This window comes from Calypte anna, chromosome 24 (assembly GCF_003957555.1).
Source record: "Calypte anna isolate BGI_N300 chromosome 24, bCalAnn1_v1.p, whole genome shotgun sequence".
NCBI classification, from domain to species: domain Eukaryota; kingdom Metazoa; phylum Chordata; class Aves; order Apodiformes; family Trochilidae; genus Calypte; species Calypte anna.
Window position 1 is genome coordinate 2,994,044 of NC_044269.1, and position 26,089 is coordinate 3,020,132.

Consider the following 26,089-nt stretch of genomic DNA (forward strand, 5'->3'; position numbering starts at 1 on the left):
CACAATTCTTTGTGTTTTACCCTGGGCAGTTACCTTTGCTGGCAAGTTGCTGCCATGATCCTCTCTCAGTAGTGGTCTGACAGTGTTGTAGAACAGGCTCCTCCTGGAATGAAAGGTTGGAGTGCTGTCCTCTGGCAAGTTCTAGGGGATCCTCCCAGGCAAGAGTTGCTGCTGAAATGCCTTACTTGGTCACACTGCCCTCTGGGGAGGTGACAACCTTCTGGATGCTCTGAATTGGATGGGGTGATAGCTGTAAGGAAAAAAAAACACAACCCAAAACCAAAGAGTCTCCAAAGTCCTTTCCTTGCCCACAACCACCCAGGCTATAATTCTCCGGGGTGCACACTCTATAAATTCCCTTTCACTGCTGGCATGTTAATGGCACTTGGGGAGATGTCACTTCACAACTGAAATGAGCAATGACACGCCGAGCAGCAGAAGGTAAATGGCTTTTAACTGGATAACGTGTCAGTTACAGGCTAAATGATTTCCCTGCTGTCACTTCCCTTTACTCTGCTGCCTTGTGTTATTGGCTGTTACTGACAGTGGTTGAGAGAAGTGATGCCCTTGGCCCTGGGATATGCTGCCTACCTCTGTAGCTCTGGTGGGATAACAGGCAGGTGGAGCTGAAATCAACTTCCCTATTATTTTTTTCCTCTAGGACATGTGGAAGTGACTTGTGGGATGTTCACCACTTCTGTGGCCACTTCTTTCACTGGTGTTTGCATGTTTGCAGCATCTCTCAGGGAAGATTTGCCAGGAAATGAAGCTTTCCTAAGTGTGGTAAGTGCTTCTGGTCATTGTTTGAATCACAGAGTCATAGAATTGGCAGAGTTGGAAGGGATCTTAAAGATCATCTAAGTACAACCCCCCTCCCATGGGCAGGGACACCTCCCACCAGCTCAGGTTGCTCAGAGCCCCATCCAGCCTGGCCTTAAAAACTTCCAGGGATGGATGGGGCTTCCACCACTTCTCTGTGCCAGTGTCTTACCCCCATCATGGTGAAAAACTTCTTCCTAAAGTCTAATCTGAATCTACCTACCTTAGTTTTAACCCATTCCCTGTAGTTCTGCCACTAGCCAAGTTCCTCAAGAGTCCCTCACCAGCTTTCTTGTTGGCTCCTTTAAGGTACTGGAAAGCCTAAGAAGGTCCCCTAGGAGTCTTCTCCAGACTGAGTAACCCCAGTTCTTTGGGGTTTGGGTCTCCTGGGCCAAAAAAGTAACATACAGGCCCAACTACAGGTCTGCTGCTCCTGTAGGAGGAGTATTCTGGGGGCAAGCTGTATCCTCAAGGCATCAGAATGGGAAATGGATCCTTACCTTCCTGAAATGGGATGTTGGGGCTCATAGATGATGCCAGTTGGAATCTGTTGTGCTATTTGTGTAATATTCAGGGAAATACTGCTGCCTTAAGGGTTTTACTGGGAAACTGAGAGGAAATTTATGCATACAAGTCTCAATGAACTATGTGGGTGAGTCCTTACGTGAAGGTAAGTGGTAAAAGCAGCATTAGGTGCTATAAAACTGATCTAAACCTGAATGTTAAATCCTGAAAATTATTCTATTCTTATACAGTGGTCTTACTATTGAGAAAGCTGATACATTCCCAGCAGACTAATTGTTGTGATGTAGCAGCAGAGTGGAAGAAACATTTAAAATGCTTTGGGTGTGTTTCTTGTGCCCACTGAGAACCCAAGATCCCTGAACATCCAAGTCCAGCTTAGGAACCTGAATCAGACCAGAGGCATTCAGAGTTATTTCAAACGCTTGGAGTGTGGTAGAACTTCAGTAGTAAGCACATGGAAAACCAGATGGTTTCTTTGTGACAAAACCCTGAACGTATCAGGAAGATTGAGTGTGTTCCCCTCCCTCTTTTAGCTGGAGAAAAGGATCTTAAAAATGCCTCTCGTGTGTGCTAAATAAATAAATTTAAAATTGAACCTTCTGGCCAATCACAGTTTAGCTACCCTGCAATTAAACAAATCCACAAACTGGCAACACATTTACATCTCATTAAGGGGAGGCAACTGCAGCAACTGCATGAAAATTTAGAAATTAGACACAATTACCATGTTGGCTGGCAAGGGGAGTGGAGGGGTGGTGTTGGGGGAGGTTTTGAAGAGAAGTTTGATGGTTCCATCATTGGCTGCTGCCTCCCCAGCCCTGCCCTGCTCTGCTGGTTAAAGAAAAGTTTCCAACCAGAACCCCTGATGCTCTGCCTGGCTCTGTGGTGCAGCAGCCCCAGGGAGTTAAGGAAGCAAAAGAAGCAGAGCCAGGGAGCCACAAACCTCTGGGGCATTCTCCCAGCCTCCCCTGGCACTTGTCCTGGGGTTTGCAGAGATGTGGCTCAGATGTATCTGGTTCTGCTGTTAAGAGGTACCAAGTTCCTTCCTCTTGAGGTGGCTGCTCTTGCACTGAGGCAGTGATGGGTCTGTCCATGGATGCTACTCCACCCTGTGGCTGTATTTCTGCAAAAGTCCAAAAGCATCAGTGATGATGATGTTGCAGATCAAAGGAGGGGTTGCTGTAAATCAGCTCAGAACGCTCAAGGGAATCACAAAGGGGTGAGGAGTGAAAAATCCTGGTCCTGCCAATCACCCAGTCCACTTTGTCCCTGTGTTTAACAGCCCTGTTAAATGTTGCAAGTGTAAAGCTTACAGGTTGCCTTGAAAAGGATTCAGCTGCTTCAGAATTTGAGGTGTATTTTGGATATGTGACTTGTGCTTAGTAAAAAGTTAGCATGTCTTGAAGTTCTAGGTGAATGCCATTTAGGTGTTTCTTTGTGTTTTTGGAAGATGTGAGGTCTGTGCTGTTCCTTTCTGAAGCACACAGTCCTCTACCCCAATTGTCTGTGGGGCTTTGACATCAAAATCCAAGCTGGCACAACTGGGACAAGTGGGGAATGAATGGGAAGTCCTAGAGGCTGGCTCACACCTCCCATATCAGTGTGTGTCTGGTGCAGGGGAAGACAAAGAAAGAAAGGGTTTTCCATGTGTCCTCAGCTGGTCCCTTGGAAAAATGAAAGCAACTGCAGATGTAACAATAATAATGAATAAAAACTTGGTAATTTTGTTTAATCTGGAAGTGTTTAAGGAATACAGCCTGTGAGGTACAGTTGGCAGCTTAAAGTTTGTGTTAATATGCAACATGCACAATGCTTCTCTGGTTTGGTTTGGTTTTTGGTTTTCCCTCTCTATTTCTTTGGGCATCTTGTTGGTTTGTTTTTTTTTTTCCCTTGCAAGTGCTTTGAAATGTGGAAGCTCTGTGACAGCTCAGGTATCTGCTCCCTTTGAGCTGTTGTGCTGGGTGCTGTGATGCTGAGGAGGAGCTTATTAACACAAGTATTGATGGATGGTGTTGAAGTGCTGAATTGATAAGGAATTAATGACATTGTGTCAAGGGACCACTCCTGGAGTGTGTAGAGGTCTGCAGGGGATTTATGTGTTCTGCTAAGGATGAGAATGTTGTCAGGAATTCTGGGCACTGCGTGTGCAGCAGTGAAGAAGTTCAGAGTTGAAGGCAGCTCCCCTGGCGTCAGTCACCAAACTGTCCCTGGGTTCAGCAGTATTTTACCCCTGAAGTAACAGAGCGTTGATATAAATACCTGGGGTAGGTGAGGTGTGTGGTTAAACCTGCTCTGGCTGAAATCACAGAATCATAGAATTGGCTGGGTTGGAAGGGACCTCAGAGATCAAGTCCAACCCTTGATCCACTCCCCTCGTGGTTCCCAGCCCATGGCACTCAGTGCCACATCCAGGCTCTTTGGAAAGATCTCCAGACACGGAGAATCCACTACTTCCCTGGGCAGCCCATTCCAATGCCTGATCACCCTCTCCAGAAAGAAATTCTTTCTCATCTCCAACCTAAACCTCCCCTGGCACAACTTGAGACCCTGCCCTCTTGTCTTGCTGAGAGTTGCCTGGGAAAAGAGCCCAACCCCCCCTGGCTCCAACCTCCTTTCAGGGAGTTGCAGAGAGTGATGAGGTCTCCCCTGAGCCTCCTCTTCTCCAGCCTCAACACCCCCAGCTCCCTCAGCCTCTCCTCATAGGATCTGTGCTCGAGTCCCTTCCCCAGCCCAGTTGCCTCCTTTGGACCTGCTCCAGCACCTCAATCTCCTTCCTGAGCTGAGGGGCCCAGAACTGGACACAGGACTCAAGCTGTGGCCTCCCCAGAGCTGAGCACAGGGGCAGAATCCCTTCCCTGGACCTGCTGGCCACGCTGTTCCTGAGCCAGCCCAGGATGCCATTGGCCTTCTTGGCCACCTGGGCACACTGCTGGCTCCTGTTCAGCTTCCTGGCAATCCAGACTCCCAGGTCTCTTTCTGCCACTCTGTGCCCAGCCTGGAGCTCCCCATGGGGTTGTTGTGGCCAAAGTGCAGGACCCGGCACTTGGAATGTTGATGCAGGTGTCACTTAGGGGGCTATAAAACCTCCTAAAACCTGCCTTTCCCTGCCTGTGCCACATTGCTCCCTAGCTCTTTCCCACAGAGAAATATCACACAAAGCAGAGGGAAGGTGGACAAGTGACCAGAAAAACACCCAGGCTGTGTCCCAGCCAACTGCCCTGGTGTCTTTTTGCCTTCTCTATAAAACCAGCACATTGCTCATTCATCAGGTAACAGCCTTGGAAGGGATAACACAGATGGTCCTTCAGAATGTGTCTTTTCCCTTTGGTTGGTGATGGGGTTTGTTTTGTTTTAATTCCTATTATGAAGTTTTGTTTAGGCAATGAAAAGTGGGCTCTAGCTCTTTCCCTCTTGCCAATTCCTACTTCTCTCCCCTGAACATGGATCACAAGGAGCTCAGGAATAATTCATACAAATGACTCCTAGTTTAGCCAAGAGAAGCAATTTCAACTGGAACAGAGTATAATCCATTTCACCCTGGCATTGAGTAAAGGGAATGGTGCCTGCTATTATTCTGAATTTTTTAATTTATTTTATTTTTTGCAAATACTCAGTCACTCCAGTGTCTGGGAAGATGTGTGGAAGGATGAAATCTAAAGATAGCTATAAAGAGTATAAATCAAACCCTCAGGTGGAGTCAGGCTCCATGGAAACTGTGCTTGCTGCCATCATTTCCTAATGGGACAAACCAGGAGGAAATTTGGGCAACTGTAGGAATGAGGTCAGGTTTTAATTTTTTGTTTCAGATGTCACAGTACAACTGCATTATAAACCCTGAGTTCTTGCTTTTGGCAGCAATGGATATTGCTGAAAATGTGTCATATGTCTAAGTAGGCTGGAACAGAGCATTTTCTTGGTCTTCCCTGAGCACTCAGGTGCTTTGCTCTTAGAAAGAAAGCAGCCAATGCCTCCTTGTACCTTGCTTTTTGTGGAGTGAAATAAATGTTATGAAGTGGATCCACGTAGATGTAATTCTCCTTTAGACTCCATCTTTTATTTATTTGCAACAACTGCCTGGATATGCCAACATGAAGGCTGTGCTGCCATTCAGAGAGACTTAGACAGGCTGGAGAGTTGGGCAGGGAGAAACATGATGAAATTCAACAAGGGGAAGTGTAGAGTTTTGCATTTGGGGAGGAACAACCCGATGTCCCAGTATAGGTTGGGGGCTGACCTGCTGGAGAGCAGTGTAGGTGAAAGAGACCTGGGGGTCCTGGTAGACAAGAAGATGACCATGAGCCAGCAATGTGCCCTTGTGGCCAAGAAGGCCAATGGCATCCTGGGGTGCATTAGAAAGGGTGTGGTTAGTAGGTCAAGAGAGGTTCTCCTCCCCCTCTATTCTGCATTGGTGAGGCCGCACCTGGAGTATTGTGTCCAGTTCTGGGCCCCTCAGTTCAAGAAGGACAGGGAAGTGCTTGAAAGAGTCCAGCGCAGAGCTACTAAGATGATTAAGGGAGTGGAACATCTCCCTTATGAGGAAAGGCTGAGGGAGCTGGGTCTCTTTAGTTTGGAGAAAAGGAGACTGAGGGGTGACCTCATCAATGTTTTCAAATATGTAAGGGGTGAGTGTCAGGGAGATGGAGTTAGGCTCTTCTCAGTGGTGACCAGTGATAGGACAAGGGGTAATGGGTGTAAATTGGAGCACAGGAGGTTCAAGTTGAATATTCAAAAAAATGTTTTTCCTGTAAGGGTGACAGAGCCCTGGAACAGGCTGCCCAGGGGGGTCGTGGAGTCTCCTTCACTGGAGACATTCAAAACCTGCCTGGACACGTTCCTATGCGAAGTGCTCTAGGTGGCCCTGCTCTGGCAGGGGGGGTTGGACTAGATGATCTTTCGAGGTCCCTTCCAACCCCTAGGATTCTATGATTCTATGATTCTATTGTGTCTGGAAAGCCCCAGCTAGAATGAATTCCCAGTGTGCTGGGTGCAGTTTTATAAAGAGTGGGGAGGCATTGCAAGAGCAACAGATTAAAACTAATCTCATCTCCTCAAATATTTGATTACAAAACCTCAATTTGTTATGCAGAGCTGCCCTTTTAAACATGTCCAAGCTGCTAAGGCAAAGCAGGGTTGGACTAAAAAAAAAAAAAAAGAATAAACAGAGTAGAACAACGACCCAAGATTTGTTGTGCAAGAAAACAACCACCTGCCATAATCTGCTGTAGTAATAGATCACAAAACTGCCCTAACCTGGCTGTCAGTAGGCTTAGAACACTTGGGGGAAAGGATTCTCTTCTGAATCAGGATCTCTGGGGTGTTTTGTGACCCAGGAATCTCTGAAGTTCCCTCTGTCCCTCAGGCTGAGTGACAAGTTGAGTGTTGGGACTGCAGAGGATGAGTTTTGGCTGTTTGTGAAATTTCTTCATGAAGACAGAGACCATAAATATGATGTACACAAAACACCTGGCTGCCCCTGGTTCTTCTCAGAATGAAAGAGCTACTTTGAAGGGTTGCCACTGTAAAACTACTCATAGTTTTACTCGATCTTGGAGCTCTCCTGATTTGGGTAACTCAAAGGCAAAGATTGACTGAAGGCTCTGATCCCTTTCCCTCCCAAACACTGCCTTGCTCTGGGAGGAGATGAGGTTTCTCTAAAGATGGTTTCAAATGAGAGGAGATTATTAATCTCCCTTTATTTCCCTCCTATCTTGAGGTGAGAGGTTCTGCTTGGTAAGTGGTCTGGGAGTTGCTGTGGAACAATGGGGAAATATATTCCATGCTGGAAAGCAGCAGCCCTTCCAATCAATGTACTTCCCAATTAATTTCTCTGGATAAGCAGAGCTTCTGAAAACAGTGGGCTGCTGTTAGATCTGGCTTTAATTTATTTTGAAAAATGTGTAATTATCAAGCTGTGAGCAAATTGCCATTCCTTTCACCTGGCTTCTTTCAGAACTCATTCGTATTCAGAGGAGCCATTGATTAATGAATAGAGCATCAGAGGACAAGGATGATCTGATGCAGCCACAGGCTGGGAGCTGCACACAGCAGAATTAATGCTTCAGGAGAACATAGGATCTCTGTTTCACATCACCCAGTGAGGCAATGCTGCCCCTCGTTGTGGGAAAAGACAAGAGTCAGAGCTTAGGAGATTAATTTCTTTCCCAGTCCCAGGCAGTGCTCATGTGGAATGATGTTTTGTGCTTTTCTAGGGGACAGAGCTGGACCCATGAGGCTCATTCTGTGTTTCCACTTCTAGAGGTTTGGATGTGGCTGTGGTGCAGCTTCCTTTGATGTCCTGAAGTTAGGTTCAGAGGCAGCTGTGTACCCACACTGAGCTGGTGGATTCTGTTCCTCTCCCATAGGAAAACTGCACATCTTTCACTTCACATTTTCAGTGACTCTCTCACTCTTTGTTTCCAGCCTCTATCCCTGGCCTTATCAGAAGGACAATCAGAATGCTGTTGTGTGTCAGCTGCACATCAACCACTAGGTGTGAATTTGCATAAGTTGAGATGAACATTGTGTTTCTTCTGGGCTGCAGTTTGGTGTCACTTAAACCTTGCTACATGATACTGATGGATTACCAGCAGCAGCTCTGTTGTATCCCTTCTGCTTTCTCCTCTTCACCCTTCATCATCTTGGGTGTCACTCACTGTAGGTATTCCTGGACCCTTTTCTAGCAACTAGAAGTCCAGATCTCTGTATTTATTTGCTGCCATGTGCCCTCCCTGAAGGGGTGGTGGTTGTGATGATGACTTGCTGTGATGTGAAAACGTGGAACTGCTGGCAGGCAGACAGTCCTCCAAATGTTTCTTTTAGAGCTCACTGAACAGCTCTCTGTTCTAACTCTGTTTCTGAGAGTTAAGAGTTAAGAGCATTATTAAGCCAGGCTGGACTGAAATTGTTCAACGTGGAGGGAAAAAAAAAATTATATCTGCATCTTCATATAGTCCTGCTGCCTATATTTTTCCTTCATTTGGGGTTTCTTGGGGTTGTTAATTTGTTTAGGGGGAGAGCAGGTGTTTTTGGTTATGTTTTCAGGTTTTTTTTAAAACTTCTTAGGGCTAAAGTGCAGAAGCATTGAGAAAGCAGAGCTTTTAGTGAGCCTTTGTGTGAATTCAGGGCTTTGGAGGATTGGGCTGGGATCCCTCTAACTTGCTGGAGACTTTATGGCTTCCTGTTTCTGCCAGAATTAACAACTCTGTGGTCATATAATCAGGTCCTAACTTAATGGCCCTCTAGGCTGAGAAGGCTGCAAGCTGATATCATGAGAAGTAGAATATCAGCTCCAAAAAGGAGAGGACTGCTTTATTCTATTGGAGAACAGAGGAGAAGAGCCTGACATCCAAGACCAGCAGTTTCTTAGAACCCTGCTACAATCCATTTAACAAATTGTTTCTTTTCTATCTTCACCCTGGTTGTTCTTACATTATGCCTGTTATCTGATGGTTATTTAATCTATATTTTGTAATTACTTCCCTTCTGTCTTTCAGTCCAACATACATTCATTTTCTTGTTGCACTGACCTACATTATCCAAGCTGTAAAAGTCAATTATACTGCCTGTGATTTTTCAAGTGGCATTTAGCAAATGGGTTTGTGTATTACCCACTCGTTACCTGGTTCTTCTCAGGAGCCAGTTTTTCTCAGGCACCTCTTAAAAGCATCTCTGGAAATAAAACTGCTCTTCCAGATCTGGATGCAAATTGCAAAGGAAAACAGAATGTCCTGCCCACGCCCATGGACAATAAGGAGCAGGCATAATACTTTGGAAATGAGGCATTGCTTCAGCTGTCTGGTTCTCCTTGTGAGCTGGGAATATATTGTTCCAACCTCCTGAGGGTGTGGGTTTTGCATCTGACATTTTAATATTCAGGCTTTGGTTTGAACACCGTGTCTGTGGGGTTGGGTGGGTAAGAGGTGTCAGTGTTACCAAACGGGTTGCAGAATCATCCATACCCAACAGGCCAAGAGTCCCAGGAGGAGGATGGGTGGGTGGGAAGGGGAGATTTTTACCTAATCAAGCCTCACTCATTAATGCCTGAAGCTTCTCTGCATACAGATCTTCCCCCTCCCTGCCTGTGCCTGCCTTCCTGTTACAGTGCTGAGATGTGAGCACATTACAGATGAAGTTCAGGGCCCTTGCTAATTCTGTAGCAGCAGAACAGGAGGCATCCGAGGGGATTTTTTAAGAGAGAGAGGTGCAATCACTCTGAAACTCCTGGCTCTTCCCCTGCTCTGAAGCCTGATTGCTTTATTGCTGCAAATCACAAGTTGGATTTATGTGTCCTCACCAAGGTGGGCAGGGGATGTCATAGGCACGTGTCCTCATGGGGATGTGGCTTTCACAGGGACAAGGCACCCAAGAGGAGGATTTAAACCTAGCAGTGAGGATTTCCAGTTGGAAATGGCTGGCACTTCTTTCTCAGGCCCTTGCCCTGTAGCTACCACATATGAGATACCACATCTGAGCATATATATCATATATGTAGCTGCCACATCTGTAGATACCACATATGAGCACAGCTTAAGTACCACTGATCCAGCTTCCCCTGTTTTTCCCTCTTTACTATTCTGTTCAAGGAAACTGCTATTCCTTCATTTAAGATGGAGAATGAAGGCAGCAACAAATGAAATTACTCACTCAAGGTTACTGGCAGAATTAGGACCAGGATAGAGGCCTTGGGAGTTTAAACTCAGTCCTTTAATAGCAAGCTGAGATAGAAAGGGTAATATTTGCATGTGGTTTTTTTGCATGGTGGATTGTGAGCCAGTTTGCATTTGGTTGTTTTGTTCCCTGAGTATCATTGTAGGAGTTTCTAGAGTGGTTTGGAAACATAGGTGGTTTAGAAAGTTACAAATAAATAGGATATATAATATAAATAAATAGAAGAATAACCAGAAAGCCCCCATGAAATCAGGAGAGTAGCTGGGAAGGAAAAGTAAGTGCAATAAACAACATTTTTGAGCTTAGATGAGTGTGTGCCTGGGGCTGCCCAGCTATGGACAGCAAGGGGGTTTCATAGTTAGGTTGTAAATGTGAGAGTACCTTGTCTCTGGATTTCCCCAGGTTGATTTGGATGCCTGGGAATGTCTGAATTCTAAGATGTGCTCACTGGGAGGTGTTTAGCAATGAGTGCTGTAAGCCCAGCTGGGAAGATGGACCTGTACAGGAGCTAATGGTACAGGAAAAAAAATAAAAAATAAAAAAAAAGATCTCTATTTCAAGAACCACAAGAGCAAATTTGATTTCCACCAGCCTAGTGTTTATAGACTGGTGTTCTCTCCTCTGCAGGAAGCCAATCAGAGCTTTCTCTGGGCTCCTGCTGGAAGAAATCAAATAGCAAATTCATGCAAGGTTTGCAGTAGCAAAAGGGCAGGTAAGGATGTAACTGGCTGTGCTGGTGGGAGGTGAGAGAAATAAGAGATACCAGAGAATGGCTCAGCAGGGGAGGAGGAATAAGTTGCTGTCAGGCTCACTGCACTTTTAAGAACTCATGGAAAATCCTGGGGTCTGCTCTGAGCCACCTGACTTAAACCAAGTGGTCTTTGTTTGATGGGGAGTGAGCTTTTTGTCTACCATCCAGGGGAGTTAAGGGAATGGCAGAGTGCTTGGAAAAATTATGGGATCCTTGTTTCAGCATTTCCCAGTACAGACAGGCTGAGGAGTGCAACTACTCCAAGTGAAAGTTCTTACCAAAAATAGTTTCATGCATGTTTTTATTTTTACTGACTTGAGAATGGGGAAGAGTTGACTTCTAGTGAAAAATCTATAGGGTTTGTCTTCCAGTGATGAGGTTCTCCATGTGCCCTAAAACCCTGGGTGCCATGGGGGCTCTCTGATGCCTCGGGTGCCTTTTCTCCCTGATCAGGCATTGGATTTGGCTCTTCAGGGAAACCAGGATGTGCAGAAGGTTGATAGGCAGCCAAGTCTTGGATGAGTTGTTTCTGAGTTTATCCTGGACAAGCAGGACCTGTTCCCATTATCCCTGCTGGGAACAAAGCAAATATTCCCAACCCTGTGCAGCTTCTCAGGAAGGCAAATGGTTGTTATTGAGAGCAAAGTCCTTTGATGCTCTTTAACAAAGGCAGGGACTTTTCTTATAAGAAGACCTGAGCATGGCCAGAGGTGTGTGTTCAATTATAAATCTCTTTGCCACTGCTGCAAGCTGATTTTTGAGTTCTGGTTAAATGGAAGTTTTCAGAGCAAACCTGAGGGAAACATTCTTACTGCAAGATATTTGGTACAAGACACTTTTATTTTTTTTTTCATATGATTAATTCTCCAGGGGGCAGATGCCCACTGGCCCAGCAGAAGAATTAGATATTTCCTCCAAATCCTCCTGTATAAAAGGAAGGGAAAAATAGGTGTTGTACCAGGAAAAAAAAATAAAAAATGATCCATGCCTACAGAAGATGAGAGTTGTACTTTACAGAAAATGGCCCTTTGACAATATTTTTATGAAAATGAAGGCTTTGACTGCAAATCTCTGGGTTTTGTTCTGGAATTGCAACCTTAAAAAAACATGATCAAAACTTGCTTATTGGGTAAAAGGCAATGAGTGAAAGAAAAAAAAAATTAAGAGGAAAATTAAGTACTTTAGTGCTGGGAGAGGGCAGAAGGGTGAATGAATTGCTGTTCCTGTAGGAGTTCCTGAATAAATAAATCATTAGGAGTACTAAGACCATTTCCTCAGAACTACCACAGCTTTTCCTTAGTGTGTCTTAGTCCTGTTGCTGTTACTGGTACCAGAGGGAGCAGTTTGGCTCCTTGCAAAGCTGTTTGCCTCCAGGGTGTCTGAGCATTAGGTATTTTCACTCTGTTCCTGCTGGCTAGCCCTACTTTTCTACTTTTATGTGTATTGTTAACACCAGTAGTACAGATATAATAGCTCTTAGTAACTGATGTGTTGTAATAAGCACGATACAGAAAGCAGAGCAGATGTGGGGTGGAAGATTAGCCACAATGCCTCCTTTGGTGCTGGAACTTGAAAAACCCAACATTTTACACATCTATCCTGGGAGAGGGGCAGATTCTTAGCTCCAGGACCACATTCTTTGTGTAGTCACATCTTGATGCTCTCTGTTATTGTGGCATTATTCATTTCTTCCTTTGGCAAGCTATAAATTGCACTGCCCATCTACCCCCTGCAATCAGTTTCTCCTCTTTGCTTGTGCAGGGATTTTATCAATGTGAGGAGCTGCTTTCTCAGCTGCTGCTTGGGGAACTGAAAGCTTGGGCAGTTCTGCAGGATTCTGTGGGTTCTGCTGATGGCCATCATCCCACTGCTCCCAAATTTAAGCAGATTTTTTTGGTTGGTTCATGTACCTGCTGGTACTGAGTTTGAAAGCTGGTGAGGTGCAGAGCCAAGAGTTGCTTTCAGGGAGGTGGTTTTGGTAGTAGAGCAAATAAGATGTAGGAATAAGCTGCAAAAAGATGTGGAATCTTCTTCCTGATTGCTTCCTCCCTCTGCAAACAAAAAAAAAAAGCTAAAACCAAAACTGGAATTAATGCTACTCCCAGGTTTTCTAGCTGTCAGGGTTAAATCCTCCAAGGCATTCTCTCTCCTCTTTTATAAGCACCCACTCTTCTACACACCCTCACAAATCAGGATGGGAAGTAAAGTTGATATAAGACATGACAGATTTGATTCTTTATTCATGTAATGTTCTGAAATACCCCATGGAACTGTGCACTGGATCTGGAAGGGATTTCAGGTTGCTAAAGGGGATTTGTTCTTGTATAGCCTGTAATAAAACAACAGCCACACTTCTGATTATTGAGATTCTGTTTGGCAAGAGTGAGTGTATTTATACAAAAGGTGCCATGGAGACATTGTTACCATTCAAAATCAATACAGTTTGGGGCTCGTTTTTTAGTAGTAATAAAAAAAGAATAATTACATGGACCTTTGCTTAAAAAAAAAAAAAAAAGAACTTGCATTACAAAAGCTAAATGAGATAAATAACCCCTGACAGAGAGAGAAGGAGATCTCACTAAATTGAATGCAGTCAATTTTAACATTCACATTGCTGGAGGCAATTTTAGACAGAGTGTAAACGTAATGGAAAAAACATATTCCTGAAGCTGACTTACAGACCTCTGTATCTCTGCTGCTCTGCCCTTCATGATGATAAATCAATGATTTAGAAAATAAAATCCATTTCCTATTAACCAGACGGGCACAAGAATTCTTCTCAGACTTTGAGACGTGAGCACCCGAAGTTTTCAATTAACATTTCACATCTCACTACCTTATAATTACAAGCAATTAAATTGGAGCATGTTGCAGACACACATATATAAACTGTCTTTCTCTGTCTTTCTGTCTCTATAAAATAATGCCTGTCTGCTGATGGATATAATTCTTTAACTCAGCTGAGAGATTCTCTGCTAACGTCACAAGAGATCCACTGGAGCAGAACTCTGAAATTGAATTACAACCTTTGTATTGAGTCAAAGAGCAAAGTTGGGATTATGAGGTCCTGCCTCTGCTATTTCTTCCCTCTCAACTCAACTTTCCAGGCTTTTATTGTGGCCTGAGGACTCTTGGTTACCTCCAGTACCATTGGGTGCAAGTCTCCTCCTAGCTGCCTGGTGTGCTGTGGCTTCACTTGCCTCTTTGCAACACAACAAAGTGCCAACATTTTTTAAAAAATGTAAAATGCCAGGTGTACCATGTGAACTTGACTGTCTTCATCTGATAACTGCATGAAAATCATCTTTTTGTATCTAGGATGAAAAAACAATATTGTCATTTCTGTTAATAGAATGTTAATAGAATAATAGTGTAATAGAATCATAGAATCATAGAACTGGCTGGGTTGGAAGGGACCTCAGAGATCATCAAGTCCAACCCTTGATCCACTCCCCCCGTGGTTCCCAGCCCATGGCACTCAGTGCCACATCCAGGCTCTTTGGAAAGATCTCCAGACACGGAGAATCCACTACTTCCCTGGGCAGCCCATTCCAATGCCTGATCACCCTCTCCAGAAAGAAATTCTTTTGAATCTCCAACCTAAACCTCCCCTGGCACAACTTGAGACCCTGCCCTCTTGTCTTGCTGAGAGTTGCCTGGGAAAAGAGCCCAACCCCCCCCTGGCTCCAACCTCCTTTCAGGGAGTTGCAGAGAGTGATGAGGTCTCCCCTGAGCCTCCTCTTCTTCAGGCTGAACAGCCCCAGCTCCCTCAGCCTCTCCTCATAGGATCTGTGCTCGAGTCCCTTCCCCAGCCCAGTTGCCTCCTTTGGACCTGCTCCAGCACCTCAATCTCCTTCCTGAGCTGAGGGGCCCAGAACTGGACACAGGACTCAAGCTGTGGCCTCACCAGGGCTGAGTACACAACCAGAGTTGCAGCAGTGAACAGTTGTGTGGAATTGTGCAATGAAATGGATTGGGAAGCTTTCAGCTAAAGGAGAGATTTGCAGAAGTACCCAGTGCAGGGTCTCCCCTGAGCCTCCTCTTCTCCAGCCTCAACACCCCCAGCTCCCTCAGCCTCTCCTCATAGGATCTGTGCTCGAGTCCCTTCACCAGCCCAGTTGCCTTCCTAGATTGGAACTTGGCCCAATTTCCCAGATTCCAGAGGTGTCCCAGTGCAAAGGATTTTGCTATCCTGAAGAAAAGGGCATAAATCAATTTCTGTCTAAAAATGAGAGTTCTGCATGGGGCTGTTGTTTTCCTTGGTATCTGGTAACAGTCTGCCTAAAGTGCAGTGGTTATTCCCTGGGCATTTCACTGCTGCTGTGCTTGATGCACTGGGGGAGGTATTTGCTCATGGAAAATGTTTATTCTGGGCAATTTCTGACAACAAAGAACATGAGAAGAAGGCACAGGTTCTGAAATTGTCATTCCAGTAAGCTGGATAATTGAAAAGTGTCAAAATTCTCTAGAAATAAGGACAACACTGTCTTATAGATATTCCTCTCTTTGAAGCTTTCTAGTACATGTCAGCTTCCACATATTTGTAGATGGAATGATTAAATTAGGGTATAAAGTCACTCTTTATTAATAATATCTATCATAACTTTACAGTTTCCTTTGTGTAAATGACAGTGGAATTTTCCTCTGGTTTTGTTTTCAAACATGTAAATAACACTCATGTTTATGACTAGGAGGTTAACTTCAAGACAACCTTTCTGCCTTGGATTAAACTAGATATTTACCTACATTGAATTTATGTTGTAGTTATCCACCTTAATTGGTGCATTTCCAGTTAAACAAATCAGTGGCGATTTCATACAGACCCAGGGGTGCAGATTAAAACCTAAAACCACAGGAAAAAGCTTCAGTGATGTTTACATGTGAAACAATGCTAAAAATCTGTGTATTTTCAATATAGCCATGAGCAGAAGAGTCCATTTATGGTGATTTTCATTCCTTGTTCTAAGACTTCATTTAATGCAACTTCAGGAAAAAAAATACTTTGGATCCTCCAACCTTCACAATGCCTCTTTACACACCCCCTTTTTCCTTTCCATATTCCCTTTTGTGTGCCCTGAAGTGTTCAGAACCTGCTGAAAAAACTCTTTCTGTGCATCTTGCAGACTGTCTCTGCTGTGAACATGGAAAGAGCTCTCTGTGCACCTCCCAGATGTCTTAACTAAACAGAATGGGGCTCTCTTTATTCAGAGATTCTGTCCTTGGTGGGCAGGGGGGTTCTCTTTGAGCTGAGGAGGTCAGACAGGGCACATGAAGCTTTGGAAAGGCTGCATCTCTAAGATGGTCCAATAAATGCTGCTGTGGCTGGAACTGGGAAGATAAGCCTGAAGCCTCTTTGTGCTCTAATTGATACATTATCTGATTAATCATGAGAACCTGCTCCTAGAATGAGGTTTTTTTTCCCAAGTCTAGATAGGAATAGCCATAGCTGTGTTTTCAGAGAGCTGTCAGTCCAAGCTTTGATGTTCTAATTCTGCACACAGAAGATCCTGGGGGGAAAAAGTACAATTTTGGAAGCATTCAGACATGAAAAGCAAAAGGTTGTTTTATCTGAGCTAATAGAAGAGACCTAACACAGCAAGCTGGTAGTTTCAGGGTGTTACCTTCTGTACACAGAAACACAACCTGAATTTCTGTTCTCCAGTATGTTTTCACATATGGTTGTCATTTCCATGACATTTTTGAAAATGCCTTCTACACTTCTTCAAGTTTCCTCAGATCCTTATTTCACTGTCCTCTGCTAGGCAAGGACTGAAACATTTCTTCTCTTCACCAAGCAGTTTCTTAAAGGAGGGAGCAGGAAATTTGCCTCTCAGGTCATGGGGGCTGTGGCAGTAGAAGAGCCTGTGGGCTGCCCAGGGTTACAAATTTGTTCCTTTCCTCCAGCTGTAAAGCCCTCTGTACTTTTTTTTTTTCTTTCTAAACTCTTTAAACACCACAAAATGCCTGGCTACTAGGAAACAATCCTTCCAGAAATCTCAGCTTTCTGAGATCTGAACAGGAAAGGTAGAGTCATCTTTCTTATTTTTTTTTTTTTCATTTTCCTTGTGTATTTTTCTATGGGTAAAATAATTGCCTGAGTCCCTTATTCTCTTAGTTTCTAAATAGCAGGTGCACTTGGGAATGGGCAGGATAATAAAATAAACCTGCTCTGTATTGATTGAACCATAGTGACTTCATCCCTCACTCTGACTGGAGTGAATCCAACAGAAAGAGTTTCCTCAAAGCCTGGTGAATTACTCATCCTCCCCATGTTAGCAGACACAAAACACCAATAACCCATGTGAGATTCTAATCTAAAGGTTTAACACTGCAAATATTTAGGCATTTAATGGGAAAACACATAGTTTACATTGAGCCTTTGCAGGCTGCAAAAAGACACAAAGGGCAAGAATGGTTTGGAAAACCATCAAGTAGTTGTTTAGGGGTAGGAATAGATATCTGTGGTTTGACCAAGCTTTGGTGTTTGTTGCTATTTGCAACATAGATCCAACCAGATCTGCTGCTGTCTGAATTTATCCCAGGTTGTTAAAAAAAAAAAAAAAAAAAAAAAAAGGAGGAGAAATCTGGAGCCTTGAGCTTGCTTTGAATTTAGTGGGAAGAGAGAGAGATGTGCAGAGCACAACTCATCCCAGCTGAAGTCTCTGCACTGGTTATGGAACGAGCCTGGAGTAATTAAGATGCTAATGTGGTCACCTCAGGGAACTGCTGAAACTGAGGAGTGATAAATGCAAAGCAATACCTATAAAACAACAGACTTTATTTTTATTTTATTTTCTTCACTATGGCAAAGGCTTAGAAGCCAATGTCTGGGAAGAGAATACATGAGTGAGGTGCAGGAAGCTGACACAGGCTGTTGGTGGAAGGGAATGTCACACTTAGGGGCACAGGTGAGCATCCTCCTGCTTGTCCCAAGGACCAAATATTGAAGGAACTTCAGCAGCAAAAGAGCCTTTACATGGAGTTTCTCTTGCATGCCTGTAGCTAGCCTGTCCTTGAGGTTTTGAAAGCCCCCTGACTACACCAGGACAACCCTTACAGCTGTGCACACGTGTGCACACACACCTTTCACCAACACTAAAGGGAATGTTGGATTCCTTTTAAAATGTCCCTGTGCTGCTTGACTTCCTTGGCCTCAGCAGGGTAAAAGCCAAGAGAGAGATTTCTTGTCTCACGTGCCATGAAGAAAACAGCTGTGAAAGTGGAATTATTTTGTCAAAAAGAAAGCATTTGCTTAATTCTGCACAAAAGCTAAGCTTGGACACACTGTATAAAACTGGGAAGTTAGGAGTTTGGCAGTAGCAGAGGATTGCTGGAAAGATGTGTGATACACCCCCAGCTGCTCCTCAGCCCTGTCTGATGCTTTCTCTCTGCAAAGAGAGCAAAGCTTGGAAAAAGGAGGTTCCTGGGGAGCCTTTTCCCACTGCTCACTCACACACAGTGGGTTGGATTCTGCCTCCTAAGGAAATTGGGATTTTCATAGGGGCTGTAGCAAGGCTCCCTCAACCTCCTTCTGTCTCTCAGGTTTGAAACTTGCTAAATTCAGCCCCAGCATGGGTGTTTGGATAGGCAGTGTATAAATATACCTTGACTTCCATGCAAATTCTCTTCATCTCCAGAGATTTAGGCCCCTGAAAGGAAATATTATCCTTTGCTAGGGGCACACCAGCATCAGTTTACAGAATTTTTCAGAAATAGTGACTTCCCGAGGGCTGCGTTATCGATTTTCTTCTGACCTAACACAGCTCTGGTGTCATGATCAGAAAAAGGCTACTCTCAAATTGGGAAGTTCTGGTTTTCCTTTAACTTCATTATCAAAACATTCACTCCCTCTGAGCTCTGTAATGAAGCCTCTACCTCTGCCAGAGACAAATTTTATTTATGATCTGAGTTGTGTCTCTGATCATTGAGACCCGAATGCCAGAAAGTCCTAAAAAGTTCCCCCTGGTGATGAAGTTCCCTTTAGTTTGTTTTTCTTGCAACTAATCATCTTTTTCCCCACGTTTTTCCTGTTAACCACAGCACATTGTATTATCCAGTCCCTGCAAGAAGCTCCCTCTGTATCTTAGGAGTTGTTAGGACTGCATTTCATTAACTGTAATAAACCAACCTGCAGTCTTTAGCAAAAGAACAACACATTTTACAGGTGGAGATAAGCTCCTGTCAGGAAGTGCCTATAAAGCAGAAGCAATTTCACTGCTTGTTCTTTCTGGTTCTGACATTGTTGGTGGAATTTCAATTTTGTGCCCTGCAAATGCAAGCAGTGCTACTGAGATAGCACCCAGGGACTTGCAATTAAAGCAGCATCTTTCTTTGTGTTTCCTTGTCTGTAAAGGCAGCAGTCAGGGGGAACAGCCCTGCTCTGCATGAAGTGAACCAATGCCACACACAACTCAGAATTTTAAGGAGCTACAGCAAGGTGTGAGAGTTGAATAGCAACAATAAACCAAAAAAAAAAAAAAAATAGGGAAAATTCTCAGAAGGTTCTGTAAGAGCTAAGCTGCTAGTAGGGAATTGTCAGGGTTTAACACTGGCCCGACAATTAAACCGAGTACCAGACGCTCTCTATTAATCTCTCTCTCCTCCTTCATAAAGAAAGGAGAGAGAATAAGGGAGAGAGACTGATGGGTTGGAAACTAAACTACACAGCTTTAATGAAACAGTAATGAGAAATAGGAAAAATTACTAAATCTATACAAATATACAGGAAAATGGATACCATGTTCCTCCCCCTTTTTCCTCCAATAGCTCTCACATCACCACCAAGGCTGCAGGGCAGCCCTGGGAAAGTCCAGGCTGGACTCCTGGAGTCGGCAGCAGTTGGGAGCTGGAGGCAGGAACACACAGATATGGGCTGGGATGGATCAGGAGCACAGACAGACAAACGGACGGGATCCTTCCAGGATGCAGGGTGAAGGAAGGGAAGCAAGAAATCAGGAAATCCAGAAGTCTGGAAATCTGGAAATCCAGAAAAGATCTGGCTCAGCCCTCGTGATGCCTCAAATTTATACTGAGTGTGACGTATATGGGATGGAATCCTCTGTTTGGTCAATTCTGGCATCTATCTTGTCTGTTCCTCCCCAAAGGAGGGCTCAGGTGGGACCTCTGTATCCTCCTGGACAGTAAAATGTTTTCCTCAGAGCTGAGCAGTGTCCTTGGCTCTGCACACCAGTCTCTAGCAGTAACTCTAAACATCAAGTGTTATCAGTCCTAGAAGCACACACTGTCTGAGAAACTTGCTGTTAATTTCAGCAAGTGCAACTACTTACAAGAGACTTAGCTAAAAGCAAAAGTACAAGACAGAAAATCACCTTTATCCTGGCCCAAACCAGGACAGGAATGGTGAAAAAAATAAATTCATTCTTTGTAGTGGGAATAATTACTTGCTTTGGAGATTTGGAAAGGAGAACATTAAATTTGGGGTGCAACAATCTCAGCTCCATGAGTATTGAAAGTCAATTTTTTATACTGAACAGAGAGCAGGTTTTAGTGTGGTTTAGTTTCATGTTGGATGAAGGGAGTGTAATCCTGATCTGGAGGAAGTTTCACTTAAACTGGAGATTTTCATTACTTTTGATGGTCTTTTTATTACTTGGTAGTAATATTAGAAAAGTTACACTGTTATAGTATTTTAAAAGCTCTTTACAACTGAAGAAAGATTCACTGTGCCAGAGGATGAGGATGAGAACACAGTTGTTGCCTCAAAGGATTTTTATGTCAATTCTCCTGGAGTCCTTGCTCAAGACACAAAAACTTCAAGTCATGGGATCATTTTATCACTTCACACAGGAATCTCAGGAATCTCTGTTTCCAGCTTAACTTCATGTAAGACTCTTCTGTTAGGGGGAATAAAATCTCAAATCTCAGGAATATCTGTTTTCAGATTTAATTTCAGCAAGTGTAACTACTTACAAGAGACTTAGCTAAAAGCAAAAGCACAAGACAGAAAATCACCTTTATCCTGGTCCAAACCAGGACAACTTCATGTGAAACTCTTCTGTTAGGGGAATGAAAATATAAAATTTCTCTGAGATTTACCCTCTTCTGACACTTTGACAACCCAGATTGATGTCAGTATACATGGTATGCTGAGGACAAAACTCAGACCATCCTTTTTTCCCCCTCTCCCACATTGCAACCATGTAATCAGCTGGAGTTCTGCTTCGAAGGGGAAAACTTCTGAAATATCAGCTGTTTCTTTGCTGTCAGCCCCTCTCTGTCAGGATAATTTATGTTCTTTGTCAGCATAGGTGTCTAAACACCTCTGGCTTAGGCTTTGAAGGAGTCCAGCCCCTCCTAATATCCAAACTGATGCTTCTTCTGGTGTAGTTTGCATAATTTCTGCAGTGGCCTTTTCCAGGAGATTGAGAGCCAGAGGTGATTCAGATATAAGGGGACCTCCAGTTTTAATCTCCTCTCCTCTTCATCATGATGCTCTTTACAGGGGCACAGCAAATCTCTATCAATCTCCCCTGCAACTCCCCTTTGCTTTGCTCTTTGGGCCATACCCTAAGTGCATCAAATAGCGTGAAGCATTAAATATTTTGTGTGCTAAGAAGCCAAAGAAAACCAGGAAAAAGCAGCAACAACCTGTGCTAGAATTTGTTCCACTATTAGTGGATTCCTTTGGAAAATTACCACCAGCAGAGCTTTGCTGACTTGCACATGTATAATGTATAAATGGAGCCATCAAAGTTTAATGCCCCCTTAGCTCTGTACTTCCTTACACTGCCTCTAAGTTTGGTTTTGACATGAGTTTGGTTTTTTTTGTCTCAACAGTTTATCACACTCTGCATGACACCAGTGCAATATAATGAAGTGCAACTCAGCTGTGCCATCCACAGAGGTAATTTTTTTTCTTCTTCTTGACTTTCCCCCATGCCACTCAGTACTCATTGAGGGGCTTTTTTTATGTAGTCAGGCAGGCTGGATTTATCCTTAGCACTACAGTTGTGGCTTCAGGTCCAGGTTTCTCCTTTCCTTTGTCTTCATAGTTACACACAGTGCTTGTGATTTAAAGGAATGCAAAGATGAAGTTACACAACAACAATAGATGAACAAACCTGTGCCCAGCTATTTCATGACTGGGATCTTCTGTGACCACTAGCTCATACTTTAGCTGAATTTTTCCTAGTGTAAAAATAGGAGGGAATGAAGCCAAATGGATGATAAGTGGAGGGAAAAAGATTAACAGCAAAAAATGAAGTCATTTAGGTGAAAGAAATACCAGGCTGTTCTTCAGAAAAAGAAAATGCAGTGGCATCCAATTTAGATTTCTGACAGAGGCATTTGCAGACATCTGAATATCATGAATTTGTGATCCCTTTGCCTTACAATTAGAAGCCATTGTGGCAGATTAATTCTCCAAGCCACAGGCTTCACATTTCAAGACCACATCCATCCATCCATCCATCCCTGGACGGGGCACATTTGCTTCTCTACGTGTTGCAAGGACGTGCAGAGAAAGAGATGCAGAAGGTTCTGTTTTGAGAGTCCGTGGCTGGGTAGTGGAAAATTATTATAGGACTTAGCCAGAGCCTCAGGAAAACCTGGGTTTGCTGCATAACTCTGAGGAATCTGTGGTTTTTTGTGCTGGAAGTCAGTAGTTGAATGTGTTATCTGGGAACTGAAACTCTAGGAGGATGAAACCTAAGGAGGAGAAAAAAAGCAAGTGGGGACATGAAAAGACATGTCTCAGCTTTGTAGCATCCAGGAGCCTGGACTGCTGAGCTTTGTTGAATAACTGGGCTGTTTCCAGAGGGAGATCATTATCTGTGGGCTCTGTTGGTTTCCAAATGATCACTTTCAGTATAAACAACAGTGATCACCAAAGATGACTGGGTAAGTTTGGATGTTTATCCTGTTAAATTAAGTGTGGTGCATTTAGCATCTTCCTGGAACTTGATGTGTGTGTAAACTTACATTCTTAGGTCAATATTTTCTTCTTTTTAAGCTCACATAACCAATATGAACTCCAAGCAGTGTGATAATTATACCAAGATTTTGAGTCATGTATTTCTGGACTTAATCAGTCATTGATTTCATAGATTTCCTTATCTTGTTCCCCCTCATAAAAAATTATGTTCTGGTGCTGCTCAGGAATTCTTTTCATGTCAGTCTCCCTTATATTTTCAACCCCCAGGAGAGTTCACACCATTCCTAATGTTTTCTACAACCCAGCAAGCTTGGGTTTAATAAGGAGCAAGAGCGTTTTCCAGGATCATCCCATAGCTTTTCAAACTGGAACTGCACTCTTGCTGGAAGGCTGGGACTTGACTCCTGCTTCCAGCTGCAGACCTAATGTTGTTTGCCAGCTCAGAGTCAGATTTTGGAGGCAAAAAACCCCAAGTTCTCTTCCCACTGCTCCCATGGAGTTATGAGCACCAGCAGCACCTTCATTGCTGATGGGTACAATTCATGCTGCTCTTCTTAAATTGGTGTAAACTGTTGCACCTTGGTGGCTTTCCTAGCTATTCTTTGAGTTTATTTTAATTCCATTTAATTCATTCCTTTAAGCCCACTGGGAAGTGGTGACACTGCTGGGGATCCAGGGGTGCTCATCTTATGGGGGACTTTGTCCATCTGCTGGCAAGAAATAGCAAGGTTGAGAGGCAGCAGCAGCAAAAAGCTGTTGATCAAGTGGAGAAAAGAGAAGAAAAAAGAACAAAATTAATCCCTTTACAACCAGATCCATCAGTAGAGCTGGATCTGGTTTGGAGGCCACCACACAAGGGCAAACAGCTCAGAGCAAGGAAACCAATACACCCAGGTGGTGTGAGCCAAGGAAAAACCTTCCTTTTCTCCCCTTCCCCACTACCCATTATTCATTTTAAACATTAACCTTTTAGGAAAGTAGAAAACAATCACATATACTGGAAAGAAAAATTGGTTTGGTCTTTTCTGTAATGGCTTTCTCAGCTCCAAGAAAACCTGAAAGTTAATTTTTAAAACAAAACCAGAAGAAAGAGGCTGGGAGTAAGAGGAGCAGGAGATGGGTTTTCTTCTGTCCTTCCACACTTTCAGGGCTACAAAAGGATTAGAAATATCAGATCAAGCTCAGAAGCAAAAAGCACTTGAATAATTTGGGGAGTAAACTAAAAAAATAATGTGACAGAAAATAAATATTTCCTTTTCAGGGTTCTTTTAGTTTATTTAAGTAATGGCCATAGTCTTTTCTCTCAGTGTTGTCAGAGTACTTCTCTAGTCATCTCTTGCATATTTAGGAACAGAAAGGAGAAGGAGAAAAGGGTGAAATTTATAGAACATGCCATTAATTCCTTCTCACCCTTCTGTTTGATGCCAGCATGTGCTGTATTTCTAATAGCCATGCACCACAGACACAGTAAACAGGCAGCAAGCCTGAAACAGTCTCAGTGCTGGAACAAAAATTGGCAGCTAAAACAAAGAACCCCAACAAACCTGTCAGAAGAAGTTTTATCAAAAGTCCAATAAATTCAGTTTATGACCTTTGTTTATGTCTTTGTTCACTCTCACTGATACGGTCACAGATTTTATTTTAGTTAGGGGAAGCTGTGGAATTCAGGTCTTGGGAGATGCATGGCACAAGCTGTAGCTGAGTGATGCTTGGAAGAGTTAAATGCCATTTGAGAAGTGATCACAGGGGGAAAGAAAAATAGAAGCAGGAGAAATCTGGGCCATGAGTCTTTCGAGAGAGAGAAAACTTCAGTTTAAAGTGGGTGGCACAGCTGGAAAGTAAAAGCAAAGTACCTAACAATGCTCCTTGAGGTTATGGAGCAGAAATCAGGTACATGTTTAGAATTGAACTGGAACAACTGGGGCTTGTTTTTGAAAGTTTTGGCTTTGAGGTATTACCAGGTGCAGGGGAGAGAGGTTCACATCCTGTCAGAGGAGAGCCAGGGTTGTAGGACAGAGCCAGGTCAGTGCAAAGGAAGCACCAAATAAATCCATAGTGCTCAAAAGCTCTAAGATTATTCAGGCACTTCATACCAACTCTTTGAAGCCATTTCATGACTTCAGAGTTAGTTGCATGTTTTTGTAATGTTATTTGAGCACCTTACCCAGCAAACCTACTGTTTCATACCTAGACAGAAGTTCCCCTGACTTCCCTTTGACATCTCATAGCGTGCTTGGATTTGAGAGACTGGGTGGGAAGATTCTTCTCCCAGGAAGGCTGAAAGAGTCAAGATTTTCATTTTTATAACATTTCAGCAGACGTTTTCTGTTCCTGTGAGATAAGTAGAGAGTCTTCCATTTAGAGTGATGAGCAGCTTCTTCCTTTTGAAGCCAGCTCAGGTTCCAGAATTAGTCTGTGGGAAGAGAAGAAAGGAGTTATAAGTCAGACATTCAGCCAAGAGTATAATTAAGCCAGGAAGACTGAAATGAATAACTAAGTTGATGGGTCTGAATAAGTGTCAAAAGATTTTTTTGTATCTAGGTGCTAGACATTATTTGCCTGAGCTTTTCAATGTCTTAGCCACTGTAAGAGGTATGAGTGATAAGTCTCTGTTCTGCTTGGAAAATCCAGATGTACAGGAGGCTTCTTCATCATTTTCTTTTGAAGAAGCAACTTCACTGCCCTCACAAGTCAAGGACTGTAAGAACTAGAGATGCTGTGCCAAAAGAGGGGATAACAGCAGTAGCTCAATCACCTGGATAACACAAAATACACCTGAGGGAGGGTTGGTTGGCCAAAGATTCTGCCCCTGTACTCAGCTCTGGTGAGGCCACAGCTTGAGTCCTGTGTCCAGTTCTGGGCCCCTCAGCTCAGGCAGGAGATTGAGGTGCTGGAGCAGGTCCAGAGAAGAGCAAGGAGGCTGTGAAGGGATCCAGCAGAATTGCTGTGAGGAAGGGCTGAGGGAGCTGGGGGTGTTGAGGCTGGAGAAGAGGAGGCTCAGGGGAGACCTCATCACTCTCTACAACTCCCTGAAAGGAGGCTGGAGCCAGGGGGGGGTTGGGCTCTTTTCCCAGGCAACTCTCAGCAAGACAAGAGGGCAGGGTCTCAAGTTGTGCCAGGGGAGGTTTAGGTTGGAGATGAGAAAGAATTTCTTTCTGGAGAGGGTGATCAGGCATTGGAATGGGCTGCCCAGGGAAGTAGTGGATTCTCCGTGTCTGGAGATCTTTCCAAAGAGCCTGGATGTGGCACTGAGTGCCATGGGCTGGGAACCACGGGGGGAGTGGATCAAGGGTTGGACTTGATGAGCTCTGAGGTCCCTTCCAACCCAGCCAATTCTAGGATTCTATGATCCTATGAAGATCCCACTGGGATCTGGGTTAACACAGGTATTACTGCCACAGCAGCAGGTACTCAACGGGCCAGCTCCCCACAGG